The 25,381-nt window shown below is 40.9% G+C and overlaps 1 pseudogene; it reads right to left on the reverse strand.

Annotated features, from left to right (window-relative positions):
* Positions 1-25,381, reverse strand: part of LOC129113833 (uncharacterized) — a 107,325-nt pseudogene that overhangs the window by 39,167 nt on the left and 42,777 nt on the right.

Genomic DNA, 25,381 nt, shown 5'->3' on the forward strand with positions numbered 1-25,381 from the left:
CTTATGCAACTCCATTGTGTTTTAGAATCAAGAGTTACTGAGATTTTCCGGCAACAATTGTTTTCATCGTCAATGAACTTCCAACGTCGACAGGAATTATTTACAGGAGTTATCAGAAAAATGTTAAACCTTCAGATGCAGAGCTGTAAAAAAACAGCTCAAATCAAAGCAGTGTCTACAGAAATAAGTCATGTTTGCCTGCTTTGTAATAATCGGGCAGGCCACCAAGGGGGTACAGAAAGAGTTGGGGGTGGGGCTTGAAGGTATGTGTTTATGTGGATGTGTGTGTGTGAGTTGGAGAGTGAGAGAAAGAGAGAGAGAAACTGCTCCCCACTGTTCGCCAGCCTAATCAGTCCTGCTGCAGCCCCGTATATTAGAAGCCAGTATGTGGAGGAGTCCTGCTGTGTTTGCTCCCTACAAGGCCCTCGTTTCCCCAGGCTACATGTCTGAAGCACACCCTGTGTAAGGTCTTGTGTGTGTGTGTGTATGTGTGTGTGTGTGTGTGTGTGTGTGTGTGTGTGTGAGTGTGAGTGTGTACATACTGTACAGAAATAGAACCCCTGGCATTACCTGAATAAATCCTGTCTCCTTTTCAAACTCCCCTTTTCATTCTCCTGTTTTGTCCTGAACTTTGGACTTCCTTATCATCTGTGGTTTGCAACATCTCTCCCAACACCAGGCATGACCACAGCAGATGTATACAGATGGGACATGAGTAAAAAGGGTACTGCATGCACACACCCATCACAGATCCTTTCTTTTGTTGTTGTCACCAACTTCCCTTGTATTCATTATACAACGTAATTTTGTCATTGTTACAACTTTCCAGTTTTGGTGTTCTTCCATTTATTGCAATCCTTTAAATCAATCTATAAAAACAAAATATGTCCAATAGACCAGCTCCCTCCTAAAGGTCAAGAGGTCGCCCATGGGATGAAAACTAAAGTACAGTACTTGTACAAGTACTCGTCCTCCCTGACTGCCTCCTCCATGGGGCTGAATTAACCTGCAAAACCCATGCTGCCATTATTATTACACTCCTCCTCTTGTCACATGTACGCAAATATTAATACACAACACATACATAACACATTCATACATGTAAAGAAAGACATTTCTGTACATGTATGAATGTATCAAAAACAAATAAAAAACTTTTGTTATATTAAAAAATTAATTAAAAAATATTAGTTTGTATGCGTCGCTGTGTCGTACTGTTTTATGCTATTGTCTGTTTATTTTCTTTCATTAACGTCTGTTTAATTTGTCACATTTTTGTATTAAGTTACATTGCAATAATACAAACATAAATTTAAAGAAGACACAAACCCAAAGGCAGAATTGGGGCATTTATACATATATACAGAATCAGTCAGAGATGTTTGAAAAAGCAATCATATATAGATCCTGCATCTAGCCAAAGTTCAAAGAAACAGAGAAATTAAGATAACATTGTTTCCAGAGGGCACTACTTGAAGTCCAAATGGTGTTTTATTCTCTTCTCTGTTTGCTTTGAGCCATTCTTGTGCTAAGAAAAAATAACACAGATTACTAAATTTGCCCAAGTAAAAAATTGTGGACTTCCTTTCTCACCCAAACTCAAGCAGAGAGGAAACTCATAAAAAACGGGTATCTGACAGAAACAGCCAATAAAACCACTTGAGCTCTGACACAGTTTCCTGCGCTCAGCAGCGGCTGAGCACCAGCACACGCTGACCTGTTAAATGCAGGAGGCCCAGCCTCTTTTAAGCCCGTCAGACGGCCAGTCTCTGCACCGCTGGAAGAAAAAGCAGCGCGGCGGCGGAGGGCGCATTGATGCATGGTGGCGGTCGAGGATAAACAGACTTTATGGTGCATTACAGAGGCAGACAAACACACGGGCGGGCACAAATGTGGCCGGCGGCATCCTTGGACGTGGCAAATTAAACGCGCTCTCTCCTGTCGTGTACGACATAAGAGGTCTTCAAATGTTCACGCCATTAACGACGAGTCCCACATAGAAGCATAAACACACCCGAGGCTGGATGAATTCCTGCACGTCTTGGAGTTCTGCAACTGTCAGCGTGACGGCATGTTAACCTTCCCTCAAATACACACACAAACCCTTAAATCCAGTCTCAATGCAAAAACCCAGTCTGACCAGCATGGGAGAGGCTTTCAGCAAAGACCCACTATGGAGGGGAGTGAATGATAATATGCACCATACAGGGCTCTGCACTGCAGCACGGGCAGCTTTGAAACTGGATCCACCACTGTCAAAACCCAGAATAAATCACATCTGAGTCCTGTTTTCCGACACTTCCTGATGCAGTGTGTTGCATATCATTGACAACTGTCTTTAAAGAACAGTTCAATATGTGAGAAAAATTGTTTCTTGTAAATAATACATCTAATGTTCTCCTAGATAAGTCAGGTAATAGCTCTCTGTCAGGAGTAACGCAAATATTACTGGGCGAAGAAGCTACATGATTTGTTTCTAGTACAAGACCGATTTTTCTGAGCTTTCGTACCGCAAAGTAAGGCATCCACCAATCACGTGCTATCAAACAAGTTGAGTTATGCCGATATTTATAAAACTACAACACGGAAGGCTCCGTAGTACAAGCCAAGACGTCAATCTTCCAATGTTGAAAAAGGCAGCGCAGACCAGATCCTCTCCTTTCCATTCTTACCTTTCACAACAAAAGCCCCAGACATATATGACATTTTAGTGTGGTGTCTTCGTCACGCCCCCTGGTTTGTAAAACCCTTCATACTGCCTGTGAGGACTTATGAGGAACACTCTTGTCTTACTGCTTATCACTGTTCCCCTAAGTTCTCTACATGTAAAGCAAGCAAGCAGTTAACTCTAAACAATAGGCAGAATTCAAAGTGTGACCTTAAAGCAGCTCATTCTGATAAACACAGCTATTCAGCCCGAGTTGTTTCCAAGCATCACAAGGACATTTCTGTTTTTAAAAAAAAGGACTATTATGATGTCTGTTTTAATTAAGTTAACGTTTCCATTTCTGAGCCGAATCAGCTTCCATTAGCTGAGACCGCCACATTCGCAACACACAAAAACAAAAGCCTCACCGGCTTTTTAATAAGATGCACAGAATCCAGAAGGATCTTTATTGTAAATGCCACAACTCATTAGGCTAATTACCCTATCACACATTTACTACAGTGCTAATAACGAAGTAGGCACAGAGACAGGGAGATGGAGAGAGAGGAAACCACACATCTCCTCATAAAGCTAGCATTCTAGCAATTAGTGAAGAGAAACATTAAAGCCCACACAGACTTCCTGAGCAAAAATAATTAAAGAAAAATGGCAGAGGAGCTGATTCTCCCTGCTTTTCTCCTTTCAAAGTCTACAGCCCCCATATGAGCACTGTGTAGAGGCAGGGACACTGGCGGAGTAGACTTCTATTAAAAGAAAAAGAGTGCTATTTGTGTTTTTTTTGTGTTTTTTGCATAATTTGACTCACTGTGGGAGACGGTGACTTGCAAAGTCAGATTTAATTGCTATTATAACAAGGTAACAAGGTGCGTTTAGTCATTAGCTCCTTGCATGGGTAAAAAAACGATTCCAAAAGTTCTAACGTGCTCTGCCTCCTCTGGGTAATGGAACAGAAAGTAATTTCACTTAAGAGCTACAAATAATCATATTTTAACAGCACATGCTGGTGAATCCTCAGTGCTGTTTCACTGTTGATCACAACATTTTAATTGGCCATCCTACACATTTACAGACTCAGCAGGCTCGCCTGTCTCCATAGCACCATTTAACTGGCAAGCGACTTATTAAACGATCCTCTTATTGTGTCACATACAGACACGGATAATAAAACATTTGCCTGTAAAAGAACAAAATATGGACCCTGATACTCTTAAAATAGATTTTGTGAAAGTGTAAATACTAAATGGCTACTTAAAACATTTTCTAAAATAATTAATCATCTTACTAACTGATTAATGTATCCTCATGAAAAGGTTTGCATGACACCTGACAAAAAGTATTTTTTTTGTGCATTGTCCTATGAAGATCCAGTAACACGAGCCATAAGTGCGCCTGTGCAAGCTTGGTTCAGTTGAGTTATATTTAATAAATGAATGTTGACTTGTCTGCAGATAGTGCCCCCTTAGTGAAGGTGTGATTCTCTATGATCCTCTGTGTGAAACTGCATTGACAGGGAAGGACAGAGGATGTCGCATGTGTACAGATTGTAAAGCCCTCTGAGGCAAATTTGTAATTTGTGATTCTGGGCTATACAAAATAAACTGAATTGAATTGAATTATTCGACACAGCTGCCATTTTTTTCAAAAAGCCAGGTCAAGTGATTAAAATATTGCGATCGCTATTGTTGGGTAGCTTGGCTATTTAAAGAAGGCGGGTGGCTGCAGGATGTCCCGTGTCATGCAACTGATGATTCTCTCTAAAAAATTCCGTGGTCTGCAGTACACCCTGAAGTATCTGCTCAGCTCGCTTGGAACCTGGACCAAGATGGTACCAAAAAATACCAGGTACTATCCCAAAAAAAACTTCTAATGGAAACCTGAAAATAACTGTTCTACATGTGTACATTGTTACCTCATAACAAACTGAGCTGAACAGGCGGAAACTCAGCTTTAGAGTCAGACCTGCATGTCCCGGCTCACAATCATGTGGGTGGTTACAAATGACTGCGCTTTACTGCTTTTAGTATGTATAAGAACAAACAGTGAATATGAGACAGAGTTTAAGAGGTAATGCAAAATCTCATACAGTACATCAAAAAATCTGTCTTTATGTTAAGCTAGTTAAATGTTATATATCTGGAGAAGGTAAATATGTTGTACATGGACTTCTATTTTCAAATAACTAATGTCACGTGTATTTATATTTTCCCTGAAAAAAATATAATATAAAATAATAATATAAGGAATAGTTTAGCATTTTGGGAAATATGCTTAATTGTGAGTGAGGTGAGAAGATGGATATCAATTTCATGACTGTGTTAAGTACAGAGCTGGAATCAGGATGAAGTTAGCCTAGCTTAGCATCAAGACTAGAAGCAGTAATAGCTAGTTGTTTATACAATCAACTTCATTATCAACCCAAATTCTCCTTCATACCTTTAAAGCCATCCTTGCCCCTCCCTACCTCTGATCTCCTTCACACTGCCACCTCCACCCGCTCCCTCAGATCCTCCTCTTCCATCCACCTCACTGTCCCCTCTGCCCGGCTCACCACCATGGGGAGCAATTTAACACAACTATAAGTGAAGCTAACAACTTGTAATAAGATAAGATAAGATAAGATAATCCTTTATTAGTCCCGTGTTAAGTACAGCAAATTTGCAGATTTACAACAGCGCAGAGTAAAGTGCACACAAGAGACATAGTAGAAGAAGACAAGCTAAAAATAAAAATAAAAAATAAAATAAAAAAAAAATAATAAAATAAAAAATGAAAAATAAAAATAAATAAAAACAAGTATTATAAATAAGCAATAAAAAAAACAGTAGAAAAAACAACAATAACTGAAATACTATATTTACAGACAGAGAAAAAAACAACAACTATTTCAACTACTTTTAACTTTTCTAACCATTATTGCACAGGTTTCTATTGTCATGTTATTATGTTATTATTGTCCTGTGGTCATGTGGTCTGCTGGGAGCAGAGTTGGTTGGTTGGTAATACAACCTTATCTGTAGTTCACACTACACGGCAAGGAACTGCAGTCAATGAGAGAAACAGGAGCTTTACTGTATGTCTTGCATTTGCAACACCAACCAAATTGTTGTTGCCCTGTAGGCTGTTGGATGTTTGCATGAATAAACTTAAGACGTAACACAATGACTGATCTACATAGAAGGAACAGTAAAGACGAGTGGGAAAAGGCTGTTATGTCTGTGAGAACAGTACAGCGATCTGACCACTTTAAAAGTCCTGCATTGAAATAATGTTAACATAATTTCATTTGTGAGGAATAAACCTGTTTCAGTCAAATAGGCAAAGTCATGTAATTAAACCGTGTATGGGCTCAAGGGTTACTGGTTCATTTAAACAGATTATATTATGTATCCATGTTATTTATCTTGCACTGAATGACTGTGAATGAGGCGCTACAGCCTCGGTTTGCATTCCTCACCTCGCATGGGTGCATTGATTATTATTAGATGATAGTTCTGTTTACTGTCAGAGCCTCAGAATGTTTTATCCATAGCATAATTCATGTTAAAATTTAAATGCAAAATACGACAGCAAAACCTCGTCAGGGGGGAAATAATTCTGTCCAAGGGCCGGATTGGGTTTACGGCCTATCTGCTAAACACTGCCATCATTTCTTATTTTACGTTTCTGTTTGTTTCTAAGTTATACACTTGGAATACATGTTAACTAGGCACCTACGAGAAGAACCAGGCTAGCTGTGTTGCCCTGCTGTCAGTCTTTATGCTAAGCTAACCATGTCCTGACTGTAGCTCCATACATACAGACATGAGGACGATCCTCATCTCACTCTCAGAAAGAAAGAAAGAGAGTATAATCAGTCCTAATATGTTAAACTATTTCTTTAACCCATGCATTGCGTATGCATCTACATCGTCCTCCTCTTTGTGGAAGCTCAGTGTGTTTCCATTCCTTTCAATGCCATGTAAGACACAATCAATACACATTGCTGCAGGTCCACTTCTGCTGTGCATGTTTCAAACTGTTTTACATTAATTAACACACCAAAGAAAGGATACACAGATCCCGGCTCTTATAGAGGCACTCCAATCAAGATGCTAATAAAGCACATGAGCATTATTAACGTTAATATATTCTCTCTAGAAGAAAACAACAAGAGAGACCACATTGAAATTAACTTATAATATTAGGGTCTATATCGGTGCTGCAAACATTCCTGTTTTTGTTTAGCTGCTACTGTGAGCTTCTTCTGTTCTTGCTTTCCTGTGTGTGTGTGTGTGTGTGTGTGTGTGTGTGTGTGTGTGTGTGTGTGTGTGTGTGTGTGTGTGTGTGTGTGTGTGTGTGTGTGTGTTTAAGGAAGGAAGAGGAGGAAAGTGGAGAAAGCCCATGTGGAAGTGGAAGAGGGGCTGATTTGGACTGAGACACCCCCCTCGCCCGATATCACCACCACCACCCGGAGCTGCTCCAAACATGGCTGCTCACATCAAAGGCAGCCTTGTATCTCAGAGGAGCCGCCGAGGACTATACAGCAGCTCGCCTCAAGACTGAGCACGGGGGCCATAGCACCTCCTCCAAACAGCAGTGTTGGATACCGCGGGTGGGACCCGAGGAGCCGAGACAGACGGACCCGGCACGGTGTGCAGTGTCATGGTCACAGGACGGGCAGCACCAGACGCCCGCTGGGTGGCCTCTTGTCTCATTCCACTCAACAAATCCAGTAAATTGTTGGTTTGTTGCTGACACCGGCTCGATTAAAAATGTCTGTATTTTGAATAATTTACTTCATAAATAGATAATACAAGCTCATTATAAGGGTGCATCAATATTCTAGTGATAAGCTGAGAGAGGAGTGATTTTTTTGTACTAGAGTTTTGGGTTTCACCCAGCAGAGATTTTCTTGCTTATTTTCCTCTCCTAACGAGGTGGTGCCTTCCAGGGCTTCTACATGGTAAATAAAAAAATACAGTTTGGAACACATGTCTGTGGGCTGATCTGTAAACCTAAAATAAGGGTGACAAAAGAAAAAAAAAAAGGCAAAAAGCTTATCTACACCTCAGCATGAAAATTGTCACACAATATTTCACAATGGTTTAACTTGGTCCAAATTGATCTGAAAGTTAACTGACAGGAACAGTGTGTAGCTTTTCAAGGGATCTATTAGCGGATATGGAATATAATATTCAAAACTATGTTTTTATTAGTGTATAATCACCTGAAACTTAAGAATCATGTTTTCGTTAGCTTAGAAAGTGCTTAGAGAGCCTTTTACGTTTTCCCATCAAAGGAAGGCCACTGTAGTGTAGTGAACGTGAGCCGAAATGCTGTGTTTTTATGTTGCTGGTAATGTCGTTACCACAATTTTCCCTCTGCAACTCACATTACCACAGTCTTGAAAAGGGAGGAGGAGTCAACAGAGGGGTATTCAGTCGGTTTCAATCTGCAACCACACCGCTAGATGCCACCAAATCCTACACACTGGCCCTTCAGAGAAAGTGCACTAATATTTTTGAGAATGAAAAAGGATTATTTCCCCAAATTAAAACATGTTGAAGTCTTAAAAAAGTGCAGTGTCTCCCTCAGTATGGTTCATCATGTCTATATTTGGACTTTACCTTGACCAAGACGTATTAGCCAACTACTAGTTTAATTCCAAAATAAGGTCTTTACCACTTGGAGATTGATGCTTACCTTTGAAAATGACTGTTGGCGTGAAAGAGAAATAAACTGTGTTTTACAATCTGAGTCTGGAACCTTACACAAAACAACTCTATGATGAAATATATATATATATTTGTTTTTTAATTGTGTATTTGGTTTATTTGTCTCACTCCCAATGTCAAACACTGTAGCTTGGTAAGTTTCCCTTCCGTCGGCCACTGACCAAGCATCTGTATTTGACGTGTTGGGAGTGAAAACGTGCTGCCCACTACCATGACTCTAAAGCATTAGAGAGCATTCATTCACTGTGTCACCCTAATACTCAAGAGTCATCAGAGCCTCTCCCAGTGTACACTATGCAGGAGTCAGAGGAACAGCCTGACTACTGCCAGCATATCAAATGCTTATTTCAAAGGCAATTTATTAAATTCAAAGAAAAAGTAAATTGAGGGTGCTTCTGCTGGGCTTTGATGAGTGAAAGCATTTATTGAAGGTGCTCTTTGGTTTATAAATGACACTAAGTGAAAATTGAAGGAGGCCCTTCAAGTTCAGTTTTAAAATAGCCTTTAAGTCATGGCTTGTTTGAGGGAACATATTAATTAAAGACAACACCAGCGATTGTGGCCTTCATAAGCAAGTAGCACATCAAGGCAATTTAGTAAAATTTTTGGTGTTAGGATAGAGAGAAAATGCAATAATCATTTCAAAGGAAAGAGAAGAGAAGGGAAATTCAAGGGCAGAATGGTGCACATTGACAAGCAGACACATCTATTAACCAAAAGACAAAGTGAATACCAGCTAGAGTTTCATGGCTGTGCATCATTCACCGTGGACAGAAGTATGATGACACATGAACCTCTCATGGTAGATTGAACCAACCTGTAAACGGCCCTCTTGTCAGACTCAAGCTGGGCCTGGGGGTCAAGGGTCACGCTGACAGAGGTATTTCCTGCTGCAGAGGCTGCTGGGATGTGGACCTGTGGGGTCTTGGTGTTCTGCTGAGTGGTGCCCGTCATCTGCGGACACATAAAACAACAACAATGACTTTGCAATCAAACTATGGTTTATTTTGTTACTGTTCACATGGTTTCAGGTTGGTTTCTTTAGCTTAAAGGCCTTAACAACTGGGGATGTGACGAATAAACAACATGAACTGCAAAATAATTGTCTGGGATTATTTCGCATTAAAACCATTCATACCCGCAGCGATCCAAATTTGCAACAGATGCAAGACATTTCAAATAAAGATTTGAGTAGATTTGCCTAGGCAAACGACCAACTAGCAGGATCCTATTGACCCTCTGTCCTAGATCATTTTTTATATATTCTAAGGTACAGTAAGATTTTTTATTGAGTTTCCTTTTAGTGAAATGTTCTAAGTGAATTTGAGTTTCCTCTCGTAAACACTTAAGCAATGTACTGTATATGTCTAATGCTATTATTGTGAAAGTTTTGAACAGAAGGGATGGATCTGGTCTGCACTGCCTTTTTCAAGGTTGAGAGGTATAAAGTTTGACATCTTGTATCAGACTATGGAGCATGAAGGAAGGACAGAGGATGTCGCATGTGTACAGATTGTAAAGCCCTCTGAGGCAAATTTGTAATTTGTGATTCTGGGCTATACAAAATAAACTGAATTGAATTGAATAGACTGTAAATAAGAAGTTGACGTAGTCATTGTGACGTCACCGATTGGTTTGCAGACTGCCGTTTTGAAGCCTCGAGTTTTGCGATTCCGCCCTCGGCATCTTGTTATTTGTAGAGGCAATAAGCCCGCCCTAAAGCATCCCCTGCTTTATGGTCTATTTGACTCTAAATGGACCATAATTTACTAAATGAACATCATGCTGTATTGAAGACTTGAAACTAGAGATTGAGACCATAAACTCATGTTTACAATGTTTACTGAGGGAATAAATCAAGAGAGAAGTAGAGTCATTTTCTCATAGACTTCTATACAACCAGAGGAGTCGCCCCCTGATGGACATTAGAGAGAATGCAAGTTTTAAGACATGAAGCATTGGCTCCACTCAGCAGAACCTGAGGCTGTCTACTAAGGAGCCTCTGTGTTTTGTCGATTTGTGTACATTTTGAATAACGCACAAAGTGATTGGTTGATTATTTCTGGTGCTGAAGCTTTGAAAATTTTAACTCACTCTGTAAAAAAAAGTTTTTGCTTTTCCCGGTGTAATATTAACGTTCTGTGTGAATGTACCCTGACAAAAAACAACGGTTCGCCAAATTATAATGACATGAATTAATTTCACACACAAAAAAAACAACGTTTAAAGGGCTGGAAAGCAGGGGAGAGTGAAATGGATACTTTGGTACAGAGCTAGTTATAAATAACTCTGCTCCTCCTGTCAATCGGGCCAAACATGAAAATCACATGACCAAAATAGCAGGTTTATCACCGATGTAACATCTTAACATGGATTCCTTCTACCTCTTGCAATGAGCAAGCAGCTGCTTGTGAGGTCTAAGTCATTTTTTAATCAGTTCTCAAAAGCAATAAAGTGCAACATGCATCTGACGCCGACAGACTAGGAATGAGGATGGAGCTGGAATAAATCATTGTTGCCTGACAGGTCAGTAGCCTCGTAATGGAGCTGTTAAGCAAAATGAATGAGATAGGATAGATCCAGTAATTGAACAAGGCATGCTCAGGTCGTCTATAGATTCCTGTTAAATGATAAATATTCAATTAGGAATATGTTCACAACTTGCCATACAGCTGACTCACACATACTGTATTTCTTTTGCTCTGGAGAAGTACAGTAGCACTGGTGGCTCGACTAGGAATCATGTGAGAATCTGTTCTTTTGGTGTTATTTGTTGGGTGACATGCTTTACGAACACAATTTGTTGTCTTCTTCATCTCTCTCCCTTACACGTTCATCTCTCAGTCGTTCTCGCTGGGAAAATGAGTCAAACAACCCCCATCTATTTTTTTTTTTGAGTCGGGGTGGGGTGGGAGGATTCTTCAAGTCTTAATCCCAGCACCAAATGGGAAATAAATTAGCTTCTTCACACTTAACTAGCTCTCATTTGCATTTGCCGAGCGTGCAGACTGCAGCTCGGGAGCTCTCCCACGGCACTAATCCTCTGGGCGAAAGCAGACAGAGGTGGTATGGACGAGGAGGAGGGTTTAGAGGCGGTCGGGTGAACCCGCTCCACCTCCCCTCCATGGGAGGGTCTGCAGTGTTACACACAGCCACAGTTAAGGCTACAGTAATCACACTGACCTGTTGGTGGCATCACGTGTTGTGTTGAACACGACCGGCTGGGGCTTGACCTCTGATCCTCACATTTTGACATATCACTCTTGTCTTAATTGAAAATACAATTCAACCTCATGAAAAATCTATTTAATATTCCTGTAGAGACTTCCGTTTGGGATCTCAGCTGTATATCATGGTTATATATGTTCATATGCTTTGTAATGTGAATAGTGTATTTTTGTTCTGCTATTGGTCTTATAACAGTTTGTTGGTAAGAGTTCTAAAAGGGAGTTCAACCTCACTGGAAACATTAGTTACATCACTATGAAAGATGACAAACTGTTTTTCGTTAGCAGATGACTTTTTGGCAAAAAGGAAGGCGTAGTTTATTGTTATTATTATCATTACACATAAAGTATTTGTGAAACAAACAATGAACACATTATAATGAATTATAACAGTGATAATAATACATTTTGTAATGTTATCCACCATGGGAATTATTATACATTATGATCCTGACCAGCAATTATAAAGTATTATGACTCTGGACCTTATAGTGTTATTATAAGTATACTATTGTTATAAAGCATTATGAATATTTATGAGTGCTTAGAAGCATAACTGTATACTGTTAGCAGATTTAAACACACTATTAGTATGTTTATATTGCATTATAGACATATGGGAGTCATACAAAGTATGAGTGTTATTATTATACTTGTACATACTGTTGTACATATTACTTAAATACTACCACAGAGTCTACCGTTTACTGTATATGGAATTTATTGTTTCCCATAAACACATTCCTAGACTTACAGTGATATTTGTATAATTTACTGATTATCATGAGCGTGTTGGTTGGTAGGAGCATTAACTTAATGGTTTCTTGCACAAAAGAATATTAGCTGCCTGCTCTAAAAATAAAGGGTCATTTAAATTACCTGTTTCTTAAATTAACACTGCATATAAATAATCATGACTAAATGAGCAACGATTTATGTTCGAGTTTGGAAAAGAAAAAACTAAATGCTAATTGCTTCAGTTTATTGATATCATCAAATAATGGTGAAGACTTAAGCCAAAGTCAGACTGCTGAACAAGAACATATGAAATCACCAGTTTTCACCTGAGCCTCGCCCACTTCAACCCAGTATAAAGAGCACAGATGACACACAAAAATCTACCGAAATAATCAAGACTGTTCTAACTTTGACAGAAAATACTATATTTGTGTCGGACCCCATCACTCCCAGTAAAAATGTGAGAAATATAGCTTCTCAGGGCCTTTAACATTCTCTCTTGGGGCGCTACCATGAGGTTAAATTCTGACCTGTTGGCTCTCCTGGTACGATGGTGGAGGAACGCTCTGGGTGGCCATCATTGTCACTGCAGGTGCTGGGGACGCATGTTGCATCATGGGATAGCTTCACATTTAGACTAGGAAAGAGACAAAAAAGAAAGGGCGACATTAATCCAGTGCAAGCAGTGAAAGTAAAGTCTATTACAGCAGCAGCCACCAGGTGCTGCTGTGATTAAATAATAATTCTCAGTCCTCTCTTCTCCCTTATCCATTTACTAATTCATTTCTCTGCTCTGTCTCCCCTCAGTCTCAGTCCCCTCAGTGATCTATAAAGGCTGCTGAGCAGAGAGAAAACAAAGCAACGAAGTCGACTCAGACACGGAGCCATCTTTACAAAAATACTTTACAAACCAACGGGTTCATAACGACGCCGCAAACAAACCCGACCACTTGTTTGCCAATTACCGGCCGCCGTGCTTGTTTACTAATTACGGTTCAGCTGGCTTTAGAGCAGTGTGTCTTGGTGGAGTGACCTTGGTCGCCTCTATGCGTTGGCTGCTGATGTTGTTGTGGCGCCGTTACCGAGCCAATCAAGAGGGCTAATTAGGGCTCTTGTCGGCGTTCTAATTGCTATTGGCCGGGACCCCACAGGGCTCAGGGCGGTACCCTGTGGAACACCGCTGTAACCATCCCGCCCACCCCCACTGAAGGAGCTAATTGGTTCAGGGGTACACTACACACACACACACACAGACACACATACACACACACACGGACCCCCTGCCGTTGCCCCAACTTACTATAGGCGGGCTCAGCAGGTGCTCCATCCTGAAGCTACAAATAACCTATGTGTACACACTGCATGGAAATGTGCTGTAAATTAGCTGTTTGACCTGAGGGGGGAGGTTGTTTTTATAAATGTTAAAGGGTAAACTTATAAAAAACGTTGAAAAAAACTGATTTAACCTTTATAAAAGATGAATGCAAACCCCGACATCACAGTCCAGATGTTGGCTGGATACCTTGAGCCACTGGACTTATTGGAAATATCTCTTCTAATGCCACATTGAGCCTTGTGTGGCCATGAAAGGCAGGCAGCAATTACAATGGAACGGCACACATGGACTGAATGGTATTGACGTGGAGGGACACGCTCGGCTGTGAGCGAAAGAAACGCGGCTGGAACATCAGAGAGAAATCTCTGTGCTGGTCGCAACCATCGGTTCAGAGCTATCGCTTCAGGAAATAAAGATATGCAGTAAATGTGCCGGACCGCTAAAGCCCAGGATTTACAGTATGTGACAGAGTTTTGAGTTAAGGACTGATGAAAGAGAACTTTAAGAATCCAACAATAGCCATTCAAGGATCTCAGAAGTACTATAAAAGGAACATAATTTACTGATATTATACAAATTGAAATATACCATAAAGTACTCACTACATGAGTACCACGTACACACTACACAGGAATAGCACAGGAACATGACTGAGTTTTTGATTCTGGCAGAAATGAACACGACTACCTTAGAGTGTGCAATATGACGATATTAGATCACAAAGGATAAAATGTCTCCTTGATCCGCCTATACAGAGATCATTAGAATGTGCACTGTTATCAGTTGCAGTTCTTTGGCTACAGTGTTTCCCCTGCATTCAGCGGCATAGCACTGCTGCTATATCAAAATCTCCCCATATGGAATGCACTAAGCAGCCAGAGTCTGTGATGATTATATATAAGGATTATACTACCAGACATCAGCACTGTGTGAGAGGATGAGAGACAGGTGAGTGATGACTTTGTCTATAAGGCTGCTCTGTTTTAGTTGTTCAGTCCACTAAATGGTTAGTTATTATTTGTTCTTAGTCGACTAAGATATTTTTATATGAAAATGATGAAGACATCTCTGGTAAACACAACATTTAAAAAGGTGTTTTTGTGTGCTCCATCGATTAAATTAACTAAACGATTAGTCGTTTAACATTATTAGAGTGTTGGTCGACTGGGATTTCTTTGGTCGAGGACAGATATCAGTTTCAAACAGTGTCGGGGTTAAGTCACCCTAACCTTATGGCAGGTTTGGTGTTTAGCTAGGCCAGAGAATATTCAGTTAAAACTGATCCCCATTGTTCTCTGTGAAGTTCCCCTGGAAGTGATGTAATGTAGCCCAACTGTGTTTTATGTATTTGGAGTTGAAAAATAGCCTTTTAAATGCTGCATTGTTTGTCAGTGCTCGGATTAATTTGTCATGCAGTTAACACACCACTCATGATATAAAAGAGACATTTTCTTTTGAAATAATTGCTGTTGGGTGAATCTAAATCAAGTAAAGAGTGCTTCATGTGGATTTTGAAAAAATAAATGTTTAAAGAAACTTTAAAGAAACAAAGTGTTACATTTAAGCACAGAATTTGGTGTGGTGTTTGGTTACCTTGAAGGCTCTTTTTTTTCTTCATTTTTTTGAATAGGGGAATAAGTTTGGTAGTAAAAGATTTGTGATAAGATCGTGGATCGTGATCCTGCCGTATGCTCCTCCTATAGTTTCACACATCTGTGTGTTGAGCCCCGCAGTTTTCAGGTTCCTGCTGCCAAACAGGAAGAGAAGCAAACATCCCTCACTTCAGAAATCAGAACAATACATGACAGAAGTTCCCCGCCACCGAACTCCATCCACAGAGACCCAGACCCTGGCAACGTCTCTGACTGTCCCCGTCAGAGACGAGGCAACTGGCTGAGGCTGTTTCTCACTTTGAGTGGCATCCCAATCCACCGCCGCTGCCAACATTTGATGTTAAATACCGGTTCAGTTTCATCATTGGCAAGTTGTAATTTAGGGTTTTAGCTGCAAATCTGCATGTTTTATCACGTCATACTGTGCTCCCCTTGTATGTGTGCTGAGTATGTATGCGTGTGTGCGTGTGTGTGTGTGTGTGTTTGCATGACTGTTTGCACTGTGTGTGTTCACACTTGTTTGTGTGCCATGTGCATGTCTCCGAGAGTCATTTTGGTGTACTGATTGCGTATCCTGGTTTCTGTTCTCATTCCAACCGGTATCAGCTGAGAGGCATCTTCTCTGTTATCAGTCCTCATTTTAATTGCAAATGCAGCAAGCGTGTTAGTGATTAAATGGAAAATTGCACATTAATTGATGAGACTGAAGATAAAGCAATTCCAATTACTGCACTGTATTTTAGGCTGCCTCTCAAGTTTCGCCCAGCCCTCCAAGGAACGGGCCACCAAACGCCAAATTTGAGCAGGCAATGGAGCGTCCATAAATACTGTATTCACACATGGGGACATAATATGAGCACAAACACATGCCACGCAACGGCTGCTGATGCATGAATTTACATACAAGAACACTGCAAAAACACTAACAGACCAGACATTCAATTTAACGGTAAAATTAAACACGCAGAAAAAAAATCTTGCCCCATGAAACTAAAAGGACAAATCCACAATAATCAGCCTGGCAACCACTCTCTCTGAACTCACCGATGCTGTACGCTCACACAATAAGTGGTTAAATTCATTTTGAGGACAAATGACATGTTTGTTCCTCAACAAAGGCCTTTGAATTATTACAGAGTTCATAATGCAAATCAAGTGAAAAGTGCCTGTAGTCGCAATCAAAATTCAAAAGCAAGCATAAAATGGAAAATGAGAAGTAGGCATTAAATTATTCCAACAAACATCAAAGGGTTTTGTGAATTTGGATTGGAGGCAGTGGTGCTCTTTCATCGGATTCTGTGTCTATTCAGCGTTCAATTTTCCAACGATTCTCAGGCATGGAACGGCCCTCTGCTGTATTGATGTAAGGTTAGTCAGTGGCATAGCTGCAGTTTCAACCCGTTTACCACCGGCAGAGGAATGAAAATCCATATCTGGTCACGTATGATGTGATCACTGCCTCTGGCCTCCACACTTCAACCGTGTCCAAAGCTTTTTCTTGTCTGCTTTGGTTTGAGGGTGGATTCATTGTACGATGTTGAACTTCTCTCGAATGTGGGATGGGGAGCGCTTCCTGTTCCGAACCAAGGCGATGAAAAGAGAGCTGATCCTCCTTGTGATTTACCAGAGAGCATCATGGAGAACACTCCCTGCACTCCAGCTTGTGACCCGGCTGGGTTTTTAGCACCAGATCATTAAAAGCAGAAGACTTGTGGTAGACAAAGATGTGACCCTCTCTCATGGTGAATTATCAACACTTGACGCTCTGCAAAATCCGACTAACGAGGCAGTGAACGGGAGGTGCCGGGCCGACTGAGACACACAGGTACATTCATCCTCACACGTGGAACTAAAGATAACCCCACGTTGGTGAGTTGGCTGTTTGATGCCACTAAGACTGTGATGTTCTGATTTGTAAAGCGTTCTTGAACACAGCTCAACTCACTCTCCTACCAAACTAAGACTGGGTGAGGACTGAAGTGGAGGGCATGTAGCATGAGGAGTGTTTAAGACCCTGCAAGTATTACATTACATTACATTACAGTCATTTAGCAGACGCTTTTATCCAAAGCGACTTACAGTCAGTAGTATATTACATATCATTCACCCATTCACACACTGATGACAGGCTACCATGCAAGGTGCCACCATCAGACTCTAACTAACATTCATTCACATCCAGTCCACACCGATGGCAAGCCTTCACAACTTGGGGTTAAGTGTCTTGCCCAAGGACACATCGACTGCCGAGGCCGGGTATCGAACCACCGACCCTCTGATTGGAGAACTACCTTGCTCTCCACTACGCCACAGCCGCCCTAGCAAGAATGAACATATAACTGGAATTACCCCCTCATGGTCGTATGCCTCCACCAACCAGGCAGTTCATTATTTTCATCAATACTTTATTTTATCCTATTAGACAATTTTGTAATATTGTCATAGTTATTTAAGGAGTTCTTGAGTTATGGCACAAAAAAAAAAGACATGTTTTGTGAGCTCACAGAGACATTTGAGCACCAAATTCTATTCTGTTCATCCTTACAGTCCAATTCAGTTCAGACCCCCTGAAAGCCTCAATAGCTAAATTTCCCCCAAACAAAAGACGCAAAGGGGAGGTAAATCATGCCTATATGTGTGTGTTGACTCATCAGACACTAACATAAGAGATATGAGAAAAGTTGATATGCAGGATAATAAATATTTGAAACCAATACAGAATGCCCGAGAGCCTTACTGCATTTTATTACATTATATTTAAATATTTTGTCACCTGCATTTTATTTTTGCTTTACATAAATTAAGATATTTCCATAAATTGGTGCATAACAGTTCACCATAATGCAGAAAATAAAGTGTCCCTAAACTGAGCGCTTCATATGTGTTCCAGCTAATGTTAAACCAAACCTAAGCCCTTTCCTGTCACTTATTGTCTGTACTCTTGGCACCAGCTGAATCTTCATTCAATTATTTTAGAAATCCTGCTTCCTCCTCAACTCTCTTTATTTCTTTGTTTGAGTAAATGTTGTGTAGGAACATACTTTTTGTGTTTTTGGTGTTTTGTTTGTGTTTTATTTGATTTATTTGATCTAATGTTTTAATATCTTTGAATAAATCACATTGATTTTTAACATTTGTTTACTTCACTTAGTATTGATTACCAAGCCAGCTCTTCTTAGGGCCTTCATGCTGTTTTTATCTAACCATTAAAAGCCTTTTAAATCACATGATAGACAATCCATTTGCTTTCATTACCCACAGCTTGGAAATAAAATAATAGAAATATTTAACAAAGGCAGTCTGCAATTCTGAGAGAAATTAGCTCAATCCCAACACTGACAGTTTCTTAAAAAGCCAAACAACAACAGTGCAAAGGCTGTGATCAGATCACGTAGTGATCAATTGGATCCGCTTCTCAGAATCCGGAAGCTTTTACATGAATAATATCTTGCGTATATTCATGAAAACAGAGACGGCGTAACACAGTTTTTCCACCTGAGGCTAGATTCACTCTCCCAATGAAACCGTGACCGATTGCAGCACCCATTCTGATCCCAGATCTGGTATCACATGTATACGCATGAGAGGGGGGGGGACCTGCCGAACAGCCATGCTGCGCATCCTCCCATCAAAATCTCATTTAATCTGCCCTGTTTGAGCTTGTTGGTTAAGAGGTTGACCTGGGAATGCAATGAATAACATTTGGAAGTGGGCTGTGTCACCTTGGTCAGATGTTATGCATCTCGATGCCTGTGTGGGAGGGGAGGATGAATAAATAAATCAGGTGTTTCTGAATGTGAGTAGGATCTAATCATGGCCTTATTGTCAGACCTGATTTACAATGCAAACACCAGGAGGCGAGGCCTTGATGGCGTTGGGTAAAATGGTGGAGGGAAGGGCGCGTTGGTAATGAGATTGGGGCGCTGGGAGAAGGGGCCCTGTGTACATATCCTGTGGTCCAACACAGAAATCGGAAAACACACAGATCAGAGCGCAAACACCACCACCCCCCCATACACACCACACACACAGCACACACACACACACACACACACACACACACACACACCTGGGAATGGGCATGCATACAAACACATGCATGTATATTAATGCACAAATGCCAACATTAAACACTGAGAGTGCAAAGCTACAACCAGTGTCATCCTGAGGGCAACATCACACACGTCTAGTGCACATACAACCCTACACACACACACACACACACACACACACTTGAGGTGCATACACAGCCAGAGGCAAAGTTAGTCTCACCAGAGGTCTTGGGGCTACAAATCCCCCCCCAGGCCAGAGGGAGCTTCACACATAGTGCAGTCAGTACCCGGTCCAAGCTCCCAGACCACCTAATTAACCTGAGCCAGCAGCCCTCCCCTCACCCGGCTCCACACCAGCACACACTTACAATTCATGCTGGTATCATTTATTCACCCGCTCTTGCTGATTGGACCCATCCCACAAGATAGATGAGGCCCGAATGTGAAGCTTTTGTGGAGGACGTTCCAACATTGTTTTGGACATTGTTAAGGCCTCTACACAGCGGGGGCTTCATGAATAAACGACACGCAAATCAAACTATTCATACCGGCAATCATGTGATTTTGTGACAGTTGCAACACTTTTTTCTATAAAAAGGTTCAAAGAGATTGGGGCAGGCTGAGGACCAACTACCACATTCCAACTGACCCAGATCAGCGTCTGGCATTCTGTCAAAACTAAAGCCTAAGCTACTGTAAGATATTTCATTGATATTTCATACAATCAGAGGGAATATGAGTTCCATCTGGTAAACATAGGGTGGCCAAAAACGTCAATCCAAAATATGAGCAGTTGTGCTGATTCAAAATCCTGTCCCGTTTCTCCCGAAAATTTGACTAAACCTGATTATAGCCTAAAAATAACATTAAATACTTATCGTAGTAAAACATTATTGAGAAACACGCGCACTGTTATGCCCCTACCCTTAATTAATTACGGCTGTTGTAGTTTATTTTATTTTTTTTGTACCGTGCACAGTAGTGTTGCAAATTTTTTCAAACAATAACGCATAGCTTTGATGTTGAAATGAACGTATACAGAGGAAAATGAAACCAACCATCACTGACATGAAGTTCTTTGTCCTGGTGAACATTCAGCCAAAATGCAAAAAACGTCACTGCTGCCTTACAAGATCCATACGATGCATTTTGCAAAGGCTGCAGGAAAGAATACTTCTATCATTACTACTGTTTGATGAGACTTAATGTAATGTCCTGAAGGCCACGCCCACTGTGGTCAATTGGCGTGCCCTATTTGAATATGTCCATTTCACACAACGTGATTGGTTGGTGTTGTTTCTCGCAGTGCAAAAGCTCAGAGAAATAGACCTTTCAGAAAAAAAAATTGCCTTTTTGACACGTAATGTGTGTGTAAATATTAAAAAAATATAATGGCGAGCATATCAATCGCTTGAAAAAAAGATAATAAAGGCTAAAGGTTGTTTTTGCCAAGGGGTCCAAGGAGAAACGTTTGCATACGAGTTCTGCGGTGTTCTGGAATTTTTCTCAGTGTTACTGTTGTCTTTAATATTGCAGCAAGGGTCTGTTGTTGGAATAAAAAACACACAAAGCAGAAGTGAGTGCTCCTCTGGTCACCAGTGGGCTCAGCAAGTTCCCATTAAGATGTAAATCAAGTCACAAAGAGCAGGGAACAACTCAGCCGCAAACACTCGACACAACGCCGTGTCTAATGCTGCATTCAGTACAGTACGAACCTCGACAAACCTGCCGACGAGTAGGTCATAAAGCGGGGAGAAATTAATAAAATGATCAGAAGCCAGAGTCAGCGATAAACAAATTGGAATGTTCTGAATATTTTACGGTCTCACAAGGTTAAATCTGCACAAGGTAACTTCACACTTCAGCACCTCGGTGGGGGGGGACTCTGTGATTTTTAATAAAACCTAATACGATGCGTCATCATTGTCAACATGATGCTTAACATGCGTTTTTCCTGCTTCCCACTGACTTCTCACTCAAAGGCTTCCTCTGACTCGTCTTTATCAATTTCCAGTGACGTTTTTATGCCTAAATTTAAATCTATAACCTTTCCAGATTATTTCTTTCACACTGAACTTCTTAATGAACGCCCTTCACATATTCAAATATGGCCCAACAGCCATAATGAAGACACAGGGAATTCCCCCGGGTATGACAGTTTGCCAGATTCATTGCTTTCTCTCTAACTGCTGACAATGTGTGCTGCAATCTGACTGCAATTCTTGTTTTCTTTGTATTTATGCAAATGTTTGTTTGGATATTACGGATTCCGGTTTGATTGTGTTCCTTCCTGCTTTTAAAAATGAGATTAGTGTATCAAGTCAAATGGATAGTGGTAAAACTACAGTACAGTGGAACATTTCTGTTATTCTCCAAGGACAAGTGGTTTGCATGCAAATAACCTTATTAGCATAGCTAAAAGCCCCTTCTCATAATGAGGTGACGTTTTTTTCTGAGGAAGCTAAACATATAAGACAGAGATGAAAAGAATATTCAGGCTGCAGGTAAATTATTGCACCATCTTTAATCATCTGAACAAGAGGTGCCTGATTTTCAACCTTTTTTTCTAACTTCACAAAACAGCAGAGCTACTACACATGTGTATTAGATAAAGTACTGTATATTAGATGTAAAAATTGATTAAATCAGCGCGTACAAGATTGATCATATGATTGATTCCTGTGTCACATGATTAGCACAATAATCAATAATCTCCTCAATTAGAACAGTGATATATTTTACTGTAAAGTGAAAATGGCACAACGTCACAGTGAGTGCTCATTAATGTGGAATCAGTTCCTCGTTGGCTGCAGCTCAAACATGCCAGCATGGAGGTTTGTTTTGCTCCCAGCAGGCTGCGGCACGCTCCTCAATCCTCCTACTTAGAAAATAAGAACAAGAACATGGACCCGCTCCACTACGTACACAACACGTGGCGAACAAGGCCACCAAATACTTGTCGGACCTGCTTCAGTGAACTTATTTTTGTTCAAGCTCTGTCGTGGTTAATTTTACACAAACTGGCGCTGCATCATTTCCTAAAACAAACACACACACACACACACACACTCACGCACACACACACACACTCCTGGGAAGGGGTGTGTGGGGTGGGTTGATCGTGCCAACATTGCACTCCCCTCCACCAACAAAAATAGCACTGCAACAGCGTCTGTACTGTCCAAAAGGCTCAGAGAACTGCAGGCGAGATGATGTCTGGTAGAACGTGGATCTTAAGCCATATTTTTCTTGTTGTCGACAAATCCAATGAAAAGACCCAAAGCAGCAGTGAATGTATGTGATGAACGTGAGCACATACTCAGTCTCATATGCACTGTCCTGCTGCCGTAGATAATAACCAGCTCATCTAATCAGCAGCTAAATATAACTTCAAAAAATGCACTATTTACTCCTGTATAGTCCATTTCCAACTGGACACCCACCAACACCGACTAATATCTGGCATTTGTCTTCAGTGGGAAAGGTTATGGTCAGATAAACGACTCTGCAGTAGTCAAGTATTTATCAGCTGAGCAGCAGTGATGGAAACATGACACTCGGTCGGAAGGACAAGTTATCTCTTTTTTCCAGTGCAATGCTATGTCAAGCGCTTTGAAGTGAATATATGATAAACTGGAATTGGGATAATTTTGTATCATTCATTAACATACAAAACATGCTATATGCTTTCCTCAAAGCCACAAGACTCCATTCGAACTTGACAGAAACAAAATTAAACTCATCAAAACCCTCTTTGTCAGTCTTTCTGTTCCAAAAATCACAAGCTTTGGTTTAAAGGATCGAAAGAGTGACTGAATAAGCAACAGATATAAAGAAAAAGGAGTATCCACTGTTACATCTTTACTGAATGCACAACCGTGACATTGAATAAACCAGATAAAAAACAGAAACGCACTCATCTACTGCTGGTCCACTGGCATTGGGAAAGCGATCTATATAAGCCGGCTTGCCCATGTTTAAAAAAACCTGCATTTCACACACATTTTGGTGGAAAAAGGGTTTTTGAGGAGTTGATGGAAATGTCATTAGTTTTAGCAGATCTTTGGACATAAACTAAAGTACTGGACAAGTTATTACCATTCATCCTCTGGGGAACATCATGCATTTTGTTATATGCCAATCTATCCACAAGTTTCAGTATGGACCAAAGTGGTGGACTGACCAACTGACAGAGCTAAAACTGACCAGTTTTCCAGTAGGAACCATAGTGTTTAAGAAGTGGACGTGGTCATCCCATTGGTCTGTGGACTGCCGTTTGAAGCCTAATTCGGCTTTTTGGCCATTGCCACCAGCCAACAGAAGTGGCCATATTTGGACTGAGGTGGAGTGATGTAAAGACGCCGTACAAGGTTCTGGTAGCGACCTGTCAATCACAAGGTAGCCCCACCCTAAATCATACACTGCTTTATGGTCTATTTGACTCTATATGGACAATAATTTACTTAATGATAATCATACTATATTGAAGAAGACTTCAAACTCGAGATTGAGACCATAAACTCATGTTTACAATGTTTACTGAGGTAATAAATCAAGAGAGAAGTAGAGTCATTTTCTCATAGACTTCTATACAACCAGAGGAGTCGCCCCCTGATGGACAGTAGAGAGAATGCAGGTTTAAGACATTACCGCATTGGCTTTACCTTACAGAACCTGAGGTTTCTACCTATTAGGAACCAATGTTCTTGGGATGTCAGAAAGTATTGACATATGGATTGACACATTATTGGTTTTGGTCTTCACTTAATTGTTTACAATGAGAAAATATAAAATATTATAGAATATTATTTTATGCTTGATGCATCCGTGAGGGTTGTGAGTGTTTGCACTGTCAAAGTGACGTCACAACATCAGATACGACCCTTCACAGGGTTTCCGTGCAGCAGGCTTTTTGCATGTCAAACATTTTTTAACTATGCGGATGGGAGGAGAAAATGAAAATTTGATGAGCTTTGAGAATGTTTGCCACTCGTAGTATAATAGATCCAAACATTTCCCCGTCGCGATTCCCTGTCAGCTCACGGCCGTGCGGACCGACCTTGCGGAAAGTTTAACGAAGGTTTTATCCTTCAAGGTTGGAGAGAACGGTAGGTCACAAGGGACGACCTGACAGGTCTCCTTCACATCCTCCAGAGGATAAGAGACATTTTCATCAGCACATTCAGGATGTAAAGCTTCATTAATTATGTCTTGATTAATGTCATTGGTCCCTTCTGCTGAAATCAAACATGGAAGATTAGGACCACAGAAGAGAAGTGAACTGAGGTTTTATTTAAGCCGTCCTGTTTTCTCTGCCAAAGACATCTACGGAGGTTTTAGAAACATATATACATGTACTCCCTCATGTACCTTGTAATCCATTCAGCTGTCAACTCCATGAATAGTAGCTGAGGCATTTTGATGTTGCGGGCCGAGTGTCTGCGCCCTGCAGTCTACACACACACACACACACACACACACACACACACTCACACACTCAGGAGGAGCATTTCCTCTGCTAAGCTGATAACCATCAGAACACTGAAGGCAGAAAAATTTGAGCTGGAATTGGAACGGCCAAGCTCATGGAGAGGAAATGTAATCTACAAGAGTTTCCCGCTGAATCCTTTCCAGACACTTTGCTCTGCTTCGCAACACCCCCCCCACCCCTTCACCGTCCTCCTCTTCTTCCTCCACTGTCATGTTTTCTGGCACATACATTGTGCAGCGTATCTGCCGTTGCATCTGCGAGGTTTGTCTTTTTGAAAAGATACCTCCTTATCACAGCGAGTGAGTGCCATCCGTGTCACTCCTGAGCAACTTTAGCTTCTTCTGGTGGGGGGAGGGGAGGGGGGGGGGACATGACTGACACAGGATGCAGGGTGGCTTATTCGCTTTAACATTTAACTTTACACAGAATGAATGATACAGTCGGGTGTATGTACACCCTTTAATGCAAAAAAGTTGACAACTCAAACTCAAACAAGTATTTGAAACTTTAAGTGATATGAGTAGCAGTAATTCAACTGTTCA

Source organism: Anoplopoma fimbria, chromosome 24 (genome assembly GCF_027596085.1).
Source record: "Anoplopoma fimbria isolate UVic2021 breed Golden Eagle Sablefish chromosome 24, Afim_UVic_2022, whole genome shotgun sequence".
NCBI lineage: Eukaryota > Metazoa > Chordata > Actinopteri > Perciformes > Anoplopomatidae > Anoplopoma > Anoplopoma fimbria.